The sequence below is a fragment of the Psammomys obesus genome, unplaced genomic scaffold, assembly GCF_907164565.1.
Source record: "Psammomys obesus unplaced genomic scaffold, mPsaObe1.curated_primary_1811, whole genome shotgun sequence".
Classification (NCBI taxonomy): Eukaryota; Metazoa; Chordata; class Mammalia; order Rodentia; family Muridae; genus Psammomys; species Psammomys obesus.
The window spans coordinates 18,343,651-18,349,354 of NW_026596095.1; positions in this window are offsets into that span (position 1 = coordinate 18,343,651).

Here is a 5,704-nt window from a genome sequence, read left to right on the forward strand (position 1 = left end):
GAGTGTGTCCTCCTGGATTCTTGGAACCCTGGCTTCTGTTGGAAATGGGCTAAGAACCCTGGTGCTGTGCTCTTGCAGGCAACAATGCCCTGGAGTGTGTGGCCACTCCCCCATTAAACAAAACATATGCAGCTCACCACAGTTTCCAACCACACCACTTCTCACTAATTTATGGTGCTTCCAGCCCTTCTGCCTTCTGGCCCCATCCCCTCCTCATTAGCCTCAGTGATTTGACCTCACAAGAATACAATTCTCATCCATATGAGTAGCCATGGTTTTAAAAAAAAAGGAACAAAACATCCCAGTCTGTTTAATCTTTCTGCTACGGTTCATGCTTCCTTCATTTTTCCATGTATTCATATTTGACTTCATTTGAATTGATTATTGGCTGGGTCATCCCGGAGTCCACTGTTTCCTAAAAGCTTTACTAGATTGAAACAGGAACAAGGGAAGGATACAGTTCCTGCACTGAAGATGGACTAGTTCACATAGACATAGTAAGAAGGTAGCTGAAGCAGATGAATACAGAAAAGGTGATTAACAGTTCAGGACAAATCTCCCCAGCTGTGATAACATCTCACTGGTAGAGGGGTTGGCCTTCTTTGCTGTTGGTTAGCTGGTTTCTTTTCTGTTGAGAGGGGTGCTAAGGACTTTCCCGCATTCTGTGCTGCTGACAGCACACGAGAAGCAAAATACGTAACTGCCCATGTAAAAACCAAGTCAGATAACTTCACCAGATTTTCAGTGCTGTGCAAGTGGGCTCCCTAAAGCTCTGGTGGCCTTTTCTGGACGCAATGTTGTATATTGTGCTTAACTAAAATCACAGGGAAAGCTAACATTGACTTTACATTTATATTCAAAATATACTGGCATTATTGCTGCTTTGGGGTGGTCTAAAGGCCTCCTCAAACTGAGACGGGGCCCACCCGGCTGTCACGACAGAGATTGCCTTACTTCTAAATGGTCAGATTTCTACCTACCCAATAGTAATAATACTAACAGAGCCCTTTCCAAAGAACCTTCCAGAAAATTTAGATTTTGTTAGATGTATGTATTTTAGACACATTCGCACACACGTGTGCGAAGAGCGCGAGAGAAACATACAGAAACTGTAAATGTAAAGAAGAGGTGCACCAAAGCCACTTGAAACGGACATTCGTCACAAACAGACACCATCAGCAATGCTTCTGGCCATCCACCGAGCGTTTCTGTGGGATGCAGGACCAGCCCTCCAGCTGCAGCGCCCTGGATCTCCAGTTGTTTCTCATCAGCAGACACCGCACAGAGCTCCTATCCGTAGTCAATTGACTCATTGTCTGGCAGGGAAAGGGAGAACTGATTCAGATAAAATAAAGGATACATAATTTAACACAGTCCAGTCCCTACTCCAGTTTTTCATGTATCTAGATAACACTTTAAAGAGTGGCATCCCCAACCCACCATCCTACTAAAGAAGGACTTGCAGACAGCATCATACAGGAGCATTAATTCTGATGCCTTTTCTAGACTGGTGTTAGACAGGGTGGCTAGTGCTATGAGGAAATACCATGACCAAAAGCAAGTTGGGGAGGAAGGCGTTTATTTGGCTTAAACTTCCACACCACAGTCCATCATTGAAGGAAGCCAGGACAGGAACTCAAACAGATAGGAGCCTGGAGGCAGGAGCTGATACAGAGCCATAAAGGATGCTGCTTAACGGTTTACGGGCTTGGTTTGCTCAGCCTGCATTTTTATAGAACTCAGCACCACCAGCCCAGAAATAGCACCACCCACAATGTGCTGGGCCTTCCCCCATCAATCACTAACTAAGAAAATGTCCTACAGGCTTGCCTACAGCCCAATCTTATGGAAGCATTTTCTCGACTGAGGTTCCCTCCTCTCAGACAACATTAGTTTGTGTCGAGCTGACATAAAGCTATTCAGCATAACTGGTTAGAAGCAGGAAGTTTTAGACATGGACCAAGACCGTTGCATTTTGCTTGATTTTAAGCCAGTATGGAGGTTCATAGGTTTGGAGGATGTCAAAGACGTTTGTTAACATCTCTTCACACAGCTTTTTTAATATAAAACATTACAGGAAAAAGACAGAGAAGGTGTACACAAAACTCTTTAAAAAGGTGACTCTTGTCTTTTGTAAGTTCCAAAGCTTCTAGTCCTCAATCAAAGTAGCATTGCAATTGAGAAGGAAATAGTTCAATTTGCCTTGGATATACAAGGTGAGATGGGAAGCTACAGAAGGTTGGTCAATAAATGGGACAGGGATCGAGCTTTATGTCCACGCTGATATGATTATGCAGAGAACTCCAAGTATGATGAGAGTAAAGAGAAACCACAGGATGGTGGGTTGTGAAAGAGAGGCTTGGAGAATTTGTCTAACCATTCCATGGACAGGCTTCAGTGGGAGGCAGAGAAGGAGACCAACGTGAAGGACCAAGGTGAAGGACTCCATGTGCAGCTATTCAGACAAAGCCTCCCCAGCTATACCTCTTTCACAAACTCATCCCATTTCAAGGGCGGAGGCCCTTCACTGGAGAAAATGCCCTTCCTTGTGAGGATCTATTTGTAAACAGAATTTAGGAAAATGGATCCAACTGGAGAAACACTGGATGAATTCTTTACACTTAACCTTCAGAGATTCTTTTCTAATACAAAGAATTTAGTTATTTTTGTAAGTTTACACTTTCTCATAATGAGTTGTTTTTTTTTTTTTTGTTTTTTTTTTAAGAAAACCAGTTTTCCCCTCCCTATGTATGTATCCAGCCAAGTCACCTGAGGGCTAAGCTCATATCTTGGCTAAGATATTTCTGCTTAGTGGAAGGGCTGCTTGTTATTCTTTTGGCATCATAACTGTTGTGTAAATAAGCTCCTCGTTAATTTTTAAGATCTCTGTGGCACATGCCTCCAGACCAGAGGACAGGCATTTTAAATGAGCCCTCTCTCCAATCACCAAGTTGCAAAGAGAAGCAAGCTGAGGTATGAGTGTGAGAGCCAGAGGAGACATTCCCTTGCCTTCGGAGAAAACAAGGGCGCTGGAGGAAGTCCACAAGGCAGGGCTTTGCTCTGATGGACACATTATCCCTTTCTGGAAGACATTGCTCTTCCAAGAGTTTCCTCTGGGGTCCCCCCACAAAACCACATTCATCTCCGTTAGCCACTACTGTTGACTCAAGAAAATGGCCTGAACTGCTGTCTTTCTTGGCATACAATGCATCTTGCTGCTAAGCCAGATCTAGCCTTCAGGACTGGTTCCCTGAAGATGGCTGTAGGAAATTGGAGGCTGGAAAAAGAAAACAGGTCTCCACCAGAAATTTTAGCCTCTTAGGAGATTCAGCTTGAAGGAAAAGCTCCGACTTGCTTCCTCTCAAGAGTCTGCTGTGATCAAGCAACTCTGGTCACCACCCCATCCATCCCATATAAGGCCAAGGGATGTTCCTTGGTAGCTAACTGTACTCCCTTGTTTGCTCCAACTAGCCATTCACTCTCAAGAGAGTATGAGGGAAAATACCAAGCTGCTTTATTTAGTCATGCTTATTTCTCTCACTCAGCATTCTCATTTCTGTGATGCCAGGGTTGTTATGTTGTAAGAAAACATTAAAAACAAAACAAAACAAAAAACTCACAGGCAATAAGCCCAGGGAGGCTCTGACAGTAATATCACCTGATAGCTGACTCTCAGCATCCTTGAACATTCTGAAAGATGGTAGGAAGTCCGTTCTCACCTACAGAAGGACCAGTTCCAATTGCCATGTGATGACGATTCTATGTCCAACCAAACCAGCCATATTGAACCCACTAATGCCTTCTAGCTTTCAGGCCCAAGCTTCTATGTTCCATCACACACTGTCATACACTGGGATTTTTTTTTTTTTTGCATCAAATATACCTTTTACTTTTTTTTTGTATTGATATTTCTTTACATGAATGCCGTATAATATGTTAGCTAATTTTCTATTGATAATCACTTGGCTTATTTCAATGTTTTGCATGTTTAAAATGTGTTAGGACAGCAACTCTTAAACTTATAAATGTTCGTTGCAATGAGTCATTGATTTGATTAGAGGCCTCTGGCTTCTGCTACCTTATCAATACTAGCTCCTCACCAGGACTCCTCTAGGATACCATGTTGCTGCCCTGTGTCATGGAGATCCTGAAGCTTTGGATCTGCAGGATGGGCCCTGTCATATGCTCCAGCAACTCATAGATAGGATAGATGCTGGGGTGGGCCAACTCAAAGCCAGGGATCTGGGCCTGGATTGAGGCTAAGTTGGTGGTCCCACTTGCTCTCTAGCTTTGCCCAGGTCGGGGTGGGGGTGTTCAGGGACAGTTCTGTCTGCAGCAGAAAAAGAAAAAGTTGGCTCTCCTGAACTCACACCATTGGCCAGCTCTTCTGCATCCATGACACTATAGCCCTGACGGACAGGGGCCTCTGGGTGTCTTCTGCCTGCCTGCACTGAACGACAGCAGGTGGGGCCTCACAGGTCCTGTGATCAAAATTTTTACAGTGACATTGCCTGAAATTCAGGGTAGCTTTACTTAGATGTTGGCAGATTGCCTCCCGTGGGGACTGTGCACCCAGAAGGACAAAGAGCATTGAAATGTGTGTTACCCATGATGTCACTGATGGAGATTCATAAGCCACTTGCTGTAGTCATTAAGTCGGTCTTTCCCTGGATTTCCAAAGTCATGGCTGGTAGTTAAAGGTCTCTCCAATTGCTGAATCTACAAATTGCGAACACTACGTTGCTGGCCTGAACACAGGTACTCTTTTCAGATCTACACTTTCTGTTAGTCTCGTTTTCTTGGCTATCTAAGCACAGGCAGGAAGCCTGGGACAAAGCCACTGCAAAACCAAGACTCTACCTTGAAAGTCAAGAACTTGGGGGTATCTAGAGATCAACTGACTTTTCAGATGCCATTTCTACCCTTTTTTGTCTTTATTTTTTCCTTCTTCTCATTGTCCTTCCTTCCTTCCATCCCTTTTTTTTTTCTTTTTTTTGCGACAGGGTCTTATGTATCCCAGACTGATCCTGAATTTGCTATGCAGCAGAGGATGCCCTTTAACTGCTAATCCTCCTCCCTCTACCCCTTTTGATCTAAAATTACAGGTGTGCAGCACCATGCCCAGTTTATGGAGTTCTTGAGATGGCATGCAGGGCTCTGCGCATGCCAGGCAAACACTTAACCAGATGAGCTGCTCCTGTATTATATTTTCATATGGTAAACTATTATTGTATTCTGCAGGTACTTTGTATTAGTTACCTGACAAAAGAAGCACAAAGAAGGGTTCATTTTGCCTCATTGTTTGAGAGACCTATCCATTAAGGCAGGAACAGCATAGCGGCAGCAGAGTACTGGTCATATTGCTTTGTATTCAAGAGGCAGAGAGTGGTGGTGGACACCTTTAATCTTAGCACTTAGAGAGGCAAAGGCAGGCAGATCTCTGTGAGTTTGAGGCCAGCCTGGTCTACATAGCAAGTTACAGGACACCCAGGCATACATATTAGAAAGACATTGTCAAGAAGGAGGAGGAAGAAGAAGAAGAAAGAAGGAGGGAGGAAGAAGAAGAAAGAAGGAGGAGGAGGAGGAAGGAGGAGGAGGAGGAGGAGGAGGAGGAGGAGGAGAAGCAACACAAGAACAAGCAAGAAGAGAGAAAAAATGCTCATCTCAGTTTGCCTTCTCCTCTGTATTCAGTACTTTAGTCTGG